The 13,514-nt window shown below is 33.6% G+C and overlaps 1 protein-coding gene across 7 annotated transcripts in view; it reads right to left on the bottom strand.

Annotated features, from left to right (window-relative positions):
• kek2 (leucine-rich repeat, immunoglobulin-like domain-containing kekkon 2 protein) overlaps window positions 1-13,514 on the bottom strand; it is a 562,599-nt gene that overhangs the window by 506,545 nt on the left and 42,540 nt on the right. For 3 of the 7 annotated variants that reach the window (XM_074133669.1, XM_074133667.1, XM_074133672.1), the window contains exon 1: window positions 10,076-10,489. The exons of the other annotated variants lie outside the window; for them this stretch is intronic. The gene's annotated coding sequence lies outside the window, so the exon portion shown is untranslated. Of the gene's footprint in view, window positions 1-10,075; window positions 10,490-13,514 lie in introns of those variants that run through there. 7 annotated transcript variants of the gene reach the window in all.

Genomic DNA, 13,514 nt, shown 5'->3' with positions numbered 1-13,514 from the left:
TGATCTCTCTGAAATATTTGAGAAAATGTTATTTGGAAAATGATATACCGTTAGAAAGACCATTAGACAAGGAAACTTATATTTTTCCAGTATCCGGAGGAAGATTGAGGCTGTTTGGAGAATAACTTATGCTTCAAAGAGGTGTCAATTTTTAGAAAATTTACCTGTCTTTCTAACCGTGTCATTAGAATCGAATTCGGACTAAAACTTTCTGAGTAATAACATTTTTATTGCAAAAAAGAAATGATTTTAGAAAAAAAATTGAAAGTGACGTCACTCAAGAACAGTGGAAAATATGAAGTTGGCCAATACGTCATTGAACTCCACTTAAGATTTACTACACACAGTAGGCCTATGGACAATACTTACTGGTTCAACCTGTGTATAGTAAAGAGAAGCAAATTTAAAGTTAGAAAATGTAAATTTTATTAACAATCACTTTAATTAATTAAGGAAAGTGAGGGAGGAGGAAAGTGTAATGGTACTTTAATAATAAGTACTTAAGTACCAAATTAAGGTACACCGCTAAGTACCACTTCTAAATGCCACTTATTCTAGAGTTCCTACATTTAAAATTTTCAATCATCTCACCCGCAATAGACTTATTTTATTTTTAGATTACTGGCAATTCAAAGTTTAGTTATAAAATTACTGAAATAACTATTTGAAAAGTAAAAAAATAGTAGTTTTATACCAAGAATCAAAATAACAATGAGGAGAGGATAAATGGAAGAATTTTAATCAGGTAATGGACACCCAAATAACCTAGAAAGTCAAAGAAATTAACCGAAGAAATGGAAATATCCTCTCTTGCATGCGCGCTTTGCCAACAAGCTGGAGTTGTTCAAGTGATGGAAGATTTAACGAAGATTTTATCGAATTGGAATAACGCTCATTCCAAACTGAGCTGTTTATAGTTCGAGTTATTATTACCTACATCGCAGGATGGAAAAAATCATAACTTAATTAAAAAATTGTACATTCTTTATTAAAATTTCACAGATATATGTATCATAAGCTTGGGTCTATTTAAATAACATCAAACTTCAGAGTAGGCATCCTGCCTGAAGCCTGTAATGAAATTCACCTTTAAATATTGTTGGAATGTATGTAAAACAAAATGAACAATGCGTGACAAACAATTAATCAAGTTACCAGGTTACGTTACTGGAGTTATTTTAAAGATATAAGCATTATTTTCTGACAGGGAGGTTGTTAATTTTTCGTGAAAGATATCGAATAAAAGTTTAGATTTATTGAGCGAATAATAATAAAAAGAAAAAAGATCGCGTGCGGAACAGTACAGTTGCGTTTGTTCGTACGTTACTTAATAAAAACTCAACTTCACGGAAATTTAAGTTAGCTGTCAGTCACTTGCAACTGTGCTTTAGTCAAAGCCAGATACGAGGGTCGTTTGAAAAGTCCGTGCAAAGTCAGAGAGATAGCACACTGGCGCGTATCGAGGTTATGTTTAGTTAGTAGCTTCTCTTGGAAGAACACACACCAAGTTTCAGCCAGATCGGTCTATTTCTTTGTGTTTGGCATTCGTTTGAATCGAGGAAGTCGAGTGATTTTCAAAAAATGGACGAAAAAGAATTTCGTGTGTTGATTAAACACTACTTTATAAAAGGCAAAACGCCTCAGGAGACTAAAGAGAAGCTTGATAAACATTATGGTGACTCTGCACCTTCGATTAGAACAGTTTATAAGTGGTTTCAAAATTTTCGGAGTGGCCATATGGGCACAAGTGACGCTGAACGTTCTGGACGCCCTGTTGAGGTTACTACTCCAGAAATCATTGATAAAATCCATGAAATGGTGATGGATGACCGAAGAGTGAAGGTGCGTGAGATTGCTAGTGCTGTGGGCATCTCGAATCAACATTTGGACATGACAAAGCTATCCGCAAGATGGGTGCCGCGATTGCTCACGCTTGACCAAAAACGAAATCGTGTTAAGTGTTGCAAGGACGGTTTGCAGCTGTTCCAGAAGAATCCGCAGGACTTTAAGCGTCGTTTCGTCACTGTGGATGAAACATGGATACATCACTATACTCCTGAGACCAAAGAACAATCTAAACAATGGGTTACCAAGGGGTAATCTGCGCCAAAAAAAGGCGAAGACCGTTCCTTCGGCCGGAAAGATTATGGCGACTGTCTTTTGGGATTCGCAAGAAATAATCCTCATCGACTATCTGGAAAAGGGTAAAACTATTACAGGTGCATATTATTCATCGTTATTGGACCGTTTGAAAACCGAGCTGCAAGAAAAACGCCCACGATTGGCCCACAAAAAAGTCCTTTTCCATCACGACAACGCACCAGCTCACACCTCAGCAGTTGTGGTCGCAAAATTAATGGAAATAGGGTTCCAACTTGTTTCACATCCCCCCTATTCTCCAGACTTGGCTCCCTCGGACTACTATTTGTTCCCCAATATGAAGAAATGGCTGGCGGGAAAAAGATTTTATTCAAACGAGGAGGTGATTGCAGAAACGAATGGCTATTTTTCAGACTTGGACAAATCCTATTATTCGGAAGGGATCGACAAACTAGAGCAGCGTTGGACCAAGTGTATAAGCCTAAAAGGAGACTATGTTGAAAAGTAAAAAAGGTTTACCCCAAAAAATTAAGTAGTTTTTATTTTTGCACGGACTTTTCAAACGACCCTCGTATATTAGTCTAGACTCTTTTTTTTCGGATCATGCAAAGATTAAACTGATTGTCTGTTATTGCTCAGCTAGCTTCAATGAATTGCGCATAACTGCTCCGCTTGAAATAAAATTTTTCGTACCAAAAATTATGTAAAATAAAGTTTATTAAAATTATTCTTCCAACAAATCTACTCCTTGTAATGATTTGAGCTTTTTACTAAAATATCGTGGGTCCATTTTTCTTCTATATCTAACAAAATAAGAAGAATGATGGTTTTGGTATTAGACCGTTGACTATATATTAAGGAATTTCGACGTGCGGTCAACAGTTATACCTTAACTTATGTTTACAATTTTTTAAATACCCTGAAGAAGGTAATAAATTTACCGAAACGTCGGTGAAAAGAAGAAGTTTAAAATATTTCCTAACATTTTTTTTAATATTTCAGTGAGATTAGAAGTAAATGTTTAAAGTGCAATTTGTAACCTTTGACTTCCTTATTTTAAGAAAATCTACTCTAAAAATTGACTACTGGTCCATCTAAAAGAGTTTTCAATGAATTAAACAACTTGATAAACTAACACTGTTTTGTGCTCGCGAACACGATTTCTTGTAAAACAAACGTAATTTCTGATACGAAGATAAAAGGAATCCTGGAAAATGATATACCGTTAGAAAGCCCATTAGGCAAGAAAACTTTTATAAAAAGTGCCAGCGCCTAGGTCTGATAATGATCACGTAAGGGTCTAATGAGTTTTCTTAAAAATTTTCGATTACTTTTATTTTTCCAGTATCCGGAGGAACATTGAGACTGTGTTTCGAGAATAACTTATGCTTCGAAGTGGTGTCAATTTTTAGGAAATTTATCTGTCTTTCTAACCGTTTCATCAGAATCAAATTCGGACTAAAACTTTCTGAGTAATAACATTTTTATTGGAAAAAAGTAATGACTTTAGAAAAAAAAACTTTAAAGTGACGTCACTCAAGAAAGTGGAAAATATGAAGCTGGCCAATACGTCATTGAACTCCTCTTTAGATGTACTACACACAGTAGGCCTATGGACATTACTTACTGGTTCACCCTGTATAAACGAAATATCAAATTTAACCTATTTCTATTTTTTTTTTGGGGGGGGCGCATCAACAGCTGAGGTTATTAGCGCCCGGAGCTTTTTCCAGTGCACTGCCGGCCTCCGGTTCTCTCGTTACAGACAACACTACCCATCACCGGAGCTGTAAGAAGCTCCTAGGAAGAGAAAATTTAAAGGGTCAGCTGCTGGATTCGAACCCGGGACCTCCGTGTGGGAGTCCAGTATGCTAACCCCATAGCTAATCCCTTCCCTACCTATTTCTAATTATCATTTTTTTTTGTTCCTAACACGAAGAACAAAAAACCGTTCCTTTAAAAACATAAGTTTGAACCGTCTGATTGCAGGGAATAAGAGAAATAGGGTATAAAATAACACTAAAGACCGCTCTTGAAATAAGCCCGTAACTGGGAAGCGGTTTAATTAAACTATACTGCCTATAAGTAGCTTTAGGTTTAACAAATCGATATCAACGGTTGGCTGGCGTAAGGGTAACAGTTCTGGGCCCCATTGAATGTTCGTGTAAAGATTGGATGTTTTGATACAAAATCTGTTATATAGCTAGCAGGATAGATATCACTTAAAACTTGCATAAATTAAAATTGTAATAGAATTAATTAGTTGTGTATTGTTGGGTCTAATTTCCTAGAGTCTAATTTCTTCTATTCAATAATCAACATGGAGTTCTAACTAACTGAATATGGTATTTAATTTTGTTATTAACTTGGTTACATGTTTCACGAATTACTTTAAATTAAATTTAACGCTAAAAAATGATTTGCTCGTAAAAAGAAAGAAACGAGATTTTTAAAGGAAAACGATGTACGATTCAAATTGTGTAAGTGTGTTAGATGGAAATCCGGTATTAGAAGTTGGCTGCGTACGGGTGATAATTGCGTTGTGGGGGGTCCACCAACGCCAAAGAGAAAACGTTCCCAGAAGCTAAAGGTAAGCAAACTCTCTAGGGGGTCCAAACCTTTCTCATTAATATAAACCACACGTAACTGTAACTTAGTAAAGTCTCCTCGGCCCCATACTCTCTCCGGTACTAGAGCCTTTCCTGTATACCACCGTTGGCCTTTCTAATCTGCTTCAACCCTTGTAACGTTTTATATATCTAAACGGTGGCCATTCTCCAAGCGGCCCAACTTATCGTGCAATACGTGTTACAAGATGGCGGGCGAGGGTGGAATGAGTTAAAATCTGCCATATATGTGGAAGTTTTAGGAAAATGGAAATAAGAAAACTTATCATAAAAAAGGAAAAAGAGGTTTAAAAGCGTGATTTAACAGAGTTTGCGCGTTTTCTTAGGCACAGCTTTGGATTTTTAAAATTCAGCTTATCTCCTTAAGGATAATACCCTTTAATCTCACTCTTTCCTTTATTTATTCCTTTTTTTTTTGCTAAATAAAGAAATTTAGCTTCAATAAAAACGGAAGAAGTAAAATACACTTTCCTGCTCTACTATACATATAGTGAGGGGAAGGTATTGTAATCGCGCCGATTTTCTATATTCAGTTTTACCTAAAATATCCGTTTTCACAACCCCTGAATGTTGAATCAAAAAACGTTTTTTGAATTTATTACAATTGGGATACGCGTTAGCACTATAAGTAACAATGGTAACAGAGTAATAAATGAAGCAAACTATTGGAGAAGTTACTCAGTGGTAGCACTCCAAAAACATTTGATGGTTAGTCACTCTCTTCACTTGAGAGGAGATCACGAGGCCACTGTCTCTTAAGACGTCTTGTCGGGATGTTAGGAAGAGTTCTAAGAAGAAAGATTTTGAGCTAGAGGATTTATATGAGATTGCAGGTTGAAGTGGAGTTTTCTGTATCTTGTTTTAGCAACTTGTGCGTCAAGAGGAATGTTAAGGTCAGTGTGTATAGTCCAGTTTGGAGACATAAAATGGAGCGTTTACGATAGTTTGAAGTATTTTAGATTGAAAAGATTGAATCCTTTGGAGATTTGTGCGTTTGGTCGAACCTCTCAGCTCTATTCCATACGCCCAGATGGGTTTCAAAATAGTAGCATAAATCAGTCTTTTGTTGTCCAGAGAGTGTTTTGATCTATCGTCTAAAAGTCTTTTAAGTAGTCGACAGCGTCTGTTTAGTTCTGTTCTTTTAAGTCTAGTGTGGGGGATTCCAAGAATTCCAAAAATAAAACGCAGAAATTTCAAATTTGATTTAGGTTTTTACGATTTGGTTGAGGCAATAGTTTAACCACACACTAATTGTATTTCCCAACACAAAGATATAATCACCATGCATTTTTCGATCACATTACTTAGGAGTAAAATTAAATTTGGAAAAAATCTTAAGGCACCAAAAGAAACTTTAAAATCAATGCCAGAGTTAATTAAAGAAACGTTTTGTATAGAGAAAACTAATGTAACCTCAAACTGCACTACCTCAAAGTGGGGCGATGATTTATTAAAACAAATAGCTGATGAAACCAGGACCGGAATTAAATATGGAACCCACCAACCCGAAACTAGAAGTGGCTGTCTAAAGTGGCTGTTCTAAAGTGGCTTGTAACCTATCTCCTGCTGTCTTCCATAACAAGATGTACTAACTTAATGTTCAACTGAACTCTATCGTAATGAATAATGTATCAGCTGGGAGAGGCGATGACTTGCTTCCATGATATCAGCTAATAAATGTCACCATCCGTCGAACTATTACCTTTTTAAAATTTCAAGAATTATAGGATCAACTTTTGCTGTCAGGAAAACTAATGTTCCTTATTATAAAACTGTTGTGGCTTATTGGTAAATAGTAGCCAAGTCAGAAGTATGAGGACTTTTTCCATAATCGGGTTGAGGCAATTCTCGGAGGTCGAATCTCTTAAATTTGTGATTGAAAATCAAAGAAAAGTGAGCTAAACTCAAAACGCCTGTGGAATGGTCGATGAGAAAAGAATCATCAAGAATTTGAGAGGATGTATCCTACTCAAGAGAAGAGTGAATGGAGATGTAGGTACCAAGAAGTCGGGTTTGTTAGTTTCGGTTTGTTCACTTATTATGATTTCCTAAACGGGGGTTTTGAGGCCCGGATATTGAACACTTAACGATTGACGCAGAAATGGTCAGTAACATTACTATCACATGTTGATGAAGTATGCGTAAGAACACTTAGCGACTGACATTATCAAAAATATACATAAAAAAAACTGAAGTCTCAGAACAGAATAGATAATCAGGAACTATGCACAGCCGAATTGATCTAAACAGAACTAAAAAAGACAGAAACATAAGCAAAAAAATCTCATATCAACAAAGGCAACTCTGTGGTAATTTTAACACAATCAGACTATGTTAACAAAACGACTTCATAAACAAAGACGATCAAACCCAACTTAAGAACGACCTGAATGCATGAGTCCAATAGCAAATCAAGGCAGCTATAAAAACATTCAACCTTTATCGTACCTAAAAATGGAGTACTCAAATACGTATCCATGAATCCCACAGCACCTAACCTGAGAACAGCTCCCAAAGTTTACATACAGAAAATACAAATACACATTATCCATTTATTGAAAGACATCTGAGTTCTGACTAACATTCTCATCATGCCTCCCTTGACATTACAAACCTTTACAATTACCAACCCGGACAGAGACTCTTTAAATACTATAAAACAGAAACTAAAAGGCGAACATACCCTACATTGACCAACTAATAGCTCTAACCGAAACCGAAACTATCTTCAAACAAAATTACTTTAGATTTAACAATAACTTCGACCTTGGTAATGACAATTAGAAATGGGACACTCCGCATCGGCAATTTTGTCTGATATATTTATGCAACATGAACGTCTGTGCCACAATTGAAGAAAGAATTCGGTGTAACGTTTTGCGCACGTTATGAAGACCATTTAATGTAGACCACTACTCAAACTAGACTGAACAATGATGTAAATTATTTTCTTAACTCAACCGGTATCGCTCGAACATAAATTTCACCCATGAATATGAGAACGACAAAACTCTTAAATCCCTGGATATCATACTTACTACAAGTGACAAAAACTTAGAATTCTGAATATTCAGAAAGCCCACGTCCACTGACACTATTATACACAACAGTTCCTACCATCCTATTCAACATAAACTAGTCGCTCTCAGACACCTGACAGATTGAATACTAAACCTCTTGTACTGACCAACTGTGAGTGAGAACTCAACATCATTCACACAATAGCCACAAATAACAGCTATACCATCAACATGATTAATAAATTACTAAGTACAAACATTGCCCAAACCAAGGCCAAAACAAAAACACACCCAACTTATTCGCCAATTGTATTTACTTACATCGGAAACAAGACATACCAACTAAGTAACCTTTCCAAGAAACTAGGCTTCTAAACAGCTCTTAGGACCAATAACCAACTGGGAAACATTGCACAAATCGAAACTAATAACCCTTGTGACAACCGTGGTATTTACAAACTAGTTTGTCCAGCCAATGATAGAACCTGCATTGACCAGAGCGGGAGAAAAATCCATGACGGATACAAAGAACATCCACTCGTGCAAACACAGTCATCAACTGGACAGTATCAACAACATCAATTACATTCAGGGAAAAAGAATTACAATCAGTAATCCATTTATCAAAACAATATGGAGACCAAATTAACTATAATTCTGGTATTATAATCATTCGAACAAAACGAATCGACTCAGCTGGGCAAACCTTATAACAAAAAAATTAAGAATGAAACGAGCGTATAGAATGTTCTCTACTATCTAAAATGTTCTCTTTAAGATTTTCATTGAATAACGCATTACATTTTAAGCGATTAGAATCACACTTGTACTGGGATTTAATTTAACAATTATTTCCGAGTACAAATGAATTAGGTATGATTCAGTTTTTCCTGCCTAAGTTCTCACATTTCCCACTTTACAATTTTAAAACATTACCCACGCACAAAACAAGCATATCCCTTAAATACCTACCAGGATTCTTTAACTTTAATACGTTCTCATGGTTCAATAGAATACAAATGCGAAAGTGCAGATTGTAATACTTCTACACAGCAAGGGTGAGACAAAGTTAAAAAAACTTGAATAAGTTGGAGTAATGTAACCGAAATTAAGCGCTCCTGTCGACAATCACTTGTAACTCAAGCAGTGGATAGTTATGTATTAATTTAAATAATTATGGTTGGACAAATCTGCTTACAACTATTACATAACTTGACTGACTCACACAAAATACCATCTCACCAATTTGGGGTTCAGGTCAAAGCATTTATCAGTAACATCAAGTTAAGCGAGTAACTGAACATAAAGTACAATAGAAAACAGAAAGTACACAGCAGCTATATTTCTTGATTTAGTTGATGTATTTGACAATTTTGACACGCTGGACTGCTTTACAAAATTAGGTAAACATGCTCTTAGTTACATTATTATAAGACCTAACTTTCTGGGTAAGATTCAATAACATTTACAGTACCCGACGATAATTCTAGCGAACCTGCCTCAGGGTCCAATAAATCCTAAAATCTTCAATTTCTACGCTAAGGACAGACTCAAATCTAACAAAAATCTAAGATAAACCAGAAATCAGAAAGGTATGTGCTAATTCGACCGTAACTCTAGGCGTCGACTTATCAGCACAAAACTGTTACAATCAGTTATTATTAATACTTAGGCAGTTATAGCCACTTATTACCAGAAAAACATGAACAATAATGCAGAAGACACTAATAAATCCTATTCTGACATCCCCCGTCAAATTTGGATAACAGCTAATAAATGACTGACTAAACAACTATAGACTTTACAATAAAAATAATGCACCAGAAATAAGCAAATTCCTGAAATAGATTTCGGGTTGTATTACATAAAAACAAAAGTCTTAAATACTCGTATTTTCTCAACCATTACGTTTGAAACAAATTATTATAATTTGGTAACATTGATAACATAGCAATGATTGACTTGTTGTTAATCTCTTCTTGTAAAGATGATACATTTGAAAATATTTCAAGACCTGTTTACTTATCACTTTAATACGGACAAAAAGGTTTAGAAATCCATTCCAAAAAAAACAACATGAGGAAAAAAAGGAATGCTAATTTTGAACTAACTGTCGATTATAAAGGAAAGATCACAGAATTCATCAAAAACGCTTAGAAATCAATTTAAATACTTCTTGTAGTATTCAGAATTAAATAATTGACCTACACTGAACGTAGTCAAGAAGTTGCATTAATATTAATTTGTAAGTAATAATTAAATGATAACATACAATTAACATGCAATATAATAAAAATTTAATATAAGTTATTGATAATAAAATCTTACCTTGATTAAGGAATATCCGAGTTCATCAGCATCTCAGTAGATCACCAGTCCAATAGCCCTTGACACTTGACACAATTTAAATAATTCACAACACTATTAGCACGATAACTGTATATCACGCACTAAGTATAACTTAAACACAATTTATAAAATAGAACTTCAGTTTAACTTGCACTAATATCCACTTAAAAAAATCACATAAATAAAGAGACACGACTAAGCAGTAAAGATGGCCGTCGGTAACTGGCCAGAGAGATCAGTTGGTACATAGAGGTTACCTGAGATGAGTTAAAAGCTGTTTATTGTTATTAATTTATTTTCACTAAAAATCTACCAAAATAAAATGTTAATAGTAAATATGTAATTATTGAATCAATTATTTTATTTCATCGATTTATTTTAAAGTTGACTTTAAAATAGCAAAGAAGATATAATTGAAAATAATACATATATGGTGTGAACACTGTAATGTAAATTTTCTTTCAGTTTAAAATTTCGTAATAAAAATGCACCAATTTCATTTTATTTTAGTAGATTTTGAATGAAAATAAATTTAAAAAGAAAAACAGCTGGTCACACAACTCAGGTAACCTCAATTTAATAGCTAATCTCTACGGCCAGTTACCGGCGGACATCTTTAACTTGTTAGTCCTGTCTCTTTATTACCGTTTAAAGTGAACTTTTGCTAGTGTTAAAGTGAAGTTCTATTTTATAAATTGTGTTTAAGTTATACATAGTGCGTGATATACAGTTTTAGTGCGAATAGTGTTGTGAATTATTTTAAATTGTGTCAAGTGTCAAGTGCTATTGGACTGGTGATCTACTGAGATGCTGATGAACTTGGATATACCTTAAAAAAAGGTAAGATTTTACTATCAATTATTTATTTTAAACTTTAATATTGCATGTTATCATTTAATAATTATTTACAAATTACTATTTTTGCAAGCTTAGTATTTTTAATCCTTCTATTTCGGATTCTACAAAATGTATTTAAATTGATTTCTAAGCGTTTTTGATGAATTCTTTAATAATTTCTTTTTAATCGACTATAAGATCAACATTAGCAATCTTAGTTTCCCTAAGCTTTATTGCAGTTGATTTCTAAACTTTTTCAATGTATTCTTCAACTGAGACTTTTTAATAGATTATGGTGAACAAAATTAGATTTCTTTGTATTCCTGAGTAGTTTTCAGAAAGGATTTCCTTTAATTTTTGGTATACACTATTAATAATCTTTAATGTTCCTTTATTTTTTTTATTTGTCATTGACTTAAATTCCAGATGATCATTCATCTTTAATCTTTTTTTTTAATCGTCTAAATGTTAATTATTTTAATTAATTATAGTAAAAGTTAACATTATTTGTTCCACAAATGGATTTTTCGAATGGATTATAATATGACTTTTGTTTTTATGTAATACAACCCGAAATCTATTGCAAGAATTTGAGTATTTCTGGTGCATTATTTTATTATTATTTTTAATGTAATGTCTTTAGTTGTTTGGTAAGTCGTTTGCTAGATGTTACCCAAATTTGATAGGAGTATGTCACAATAGGTTTTAGTAGTTTCTTGTAGGTTATTGTTAGTGTTTTTCTATTAATTAGTGGCCATAACTGTCTTATTTGGGTTGAGATAGTTTCAGTTTTTGTTGAAGTTTCGTCGTCCAGAGTTACGGTCGGGCTGCCACACTCCTTGATCTTTCTGTTTGTAAGAGATTTCTCGGTTGTTTCTCTTAGATTATCATTATACTGGTTTTAGGTCTGTCCATAGAGTAGAAATAGCCGAGTATATGATTTATTTTATTTCTTCTTGAGGCAGGCTTGCTAGAATTGTCATCGAGTTTTGTAAACGTTATTGAATCTTACTCATAAAGTTAGGTAGTGTAAAAAGGATCGTATGATTAAAATATAGTAATTAAGAGCGTAAGTCTACCTAATTTTTTAAAGCTGTCCAGCGTTTCAAACTAGTCTACATCTGCTAAATCAAGAAATATAGCTGCTGGGTACTTTCTATTTTCTACTTTATGCACGATATGTTCAGTTAGTCGCTTAACTTGATGATATTGATGAGTGCTTTGATCTGAATCCAAATTGGTGGGATGATTTTTTATTGAGTCAGTCAAGTTATGAAATAGTTTTGTTAGCAGATTTGTCCAACCATAATTATTTTAATGAATACATAACTATCCAATGCTTGAGTTACAAGTGATTGTCGCCAGGAGCGCTTAATTTCGGTTACATTACTCCAACATTTTCAAGTTTTTTTTTGTTTTTTTTTTTTACTTTGTCTCACCCTTGCTATGTGGAAGTATTACAATCGTGCAGATTTACGATATACCGGAAATAAATAATTTCCTGTTTTTCAACGTGACGGAAAATGAATCATACGAGTACTTAAGTTCATTTGTACTGGGAAGTAGTTGTTAAATTGAATATTGATGAATATGTAAATTATAAAAACGTGGGGCTTTCTGAATATTCTGATTTCTAAGTTGTTGTCTCTTATAATTAGTGTGAATTTCAGGAAGTTAAGATTTTTGTCTTTCTCATATTCATATGTGAAATTTATGTTAGGGCGATAACTGCTTAATTCAGAAAATTATTTGCAAAAGCTGTGTACATTTTTTAGTTTAATCAACTATTATACTTAACTTTTTTAAACTGTAAGTTTTTGTTTAGGAGATAAATAAAGTTGTTCATTACTAAAATACTTTTTAATTTAAATTAAGAAATAATACACTTGCTGTGTTCGTTCTAGTAAAAGCATCCTTTACACTCATAAGTCAATAGTTATTTATTTAACAAGTGCGGAAAGTAGTACTTTTCCTCACACGAGGCAGGGTTTGCACGCACGAGGCGAGTGCAAGTGCAAAATGCCGAGTGTGAGGAAAATACTTTATACTCGAGTTATATATTATATTTTTTCTGCAACCATTAGGGTTATTAACTAAAAAAAAAACTAAACAGGAATCACTAGAATCCATTTTAAATTTCTATAAGGTAACACTATAACCTTTTTAACTGTTATAATTAAAAATATCTAATTATTTATTAAAGTATTATTTTTATTTCTATATTCCTTTCAATTTTTATTTTATTTTTTAATATTCGTTTTTTAATTATTTAAATAAAATAAATTTAAATAAGCTTATTAAAGTTTTACAGAAAATATTTAATAACAAAACTTCTTATATCAAGGAAGCACAATAAAGTTTTTTCACTCACTAGTGAGGAAAGTGACACTAATGGGAATTTTTCCCCACTAGTGAGCTAAAGTTGGGCATTAAAAAAGTTATTTTTTCTGCAACCATGTAGGAATGTTCTCATTACTCAATTAAAATCAGCTGTGTAATGCCCAACTTTAGCTCACAAGTGGGGAAAAATTCCCATTAGTGTCACTTTCCTCACTAGTGAGTGAAAAAACTTAATTGTGCT

The sequence above is a fragment of the Rhodnius prolixus genome, unplaced genomic scaffold, assembly GCF_049639745.1.
Source record: "Rhodnius prolixus isolate KJV_2025 unplaced genomic scaffold, Rpr scaffold_10, whole genome shotgun sequence".
Taxonomy (NCBI): domain Eukaryota; kingdom Metazoa; phylum Arthropoda; class Insecta; order Hemiptera; family Reduviidae; genus Rhodnius; species Rhodnius prolixus.
This window is presented reverse-complemented; position numbering and strand designations above follow the sequence as displayed.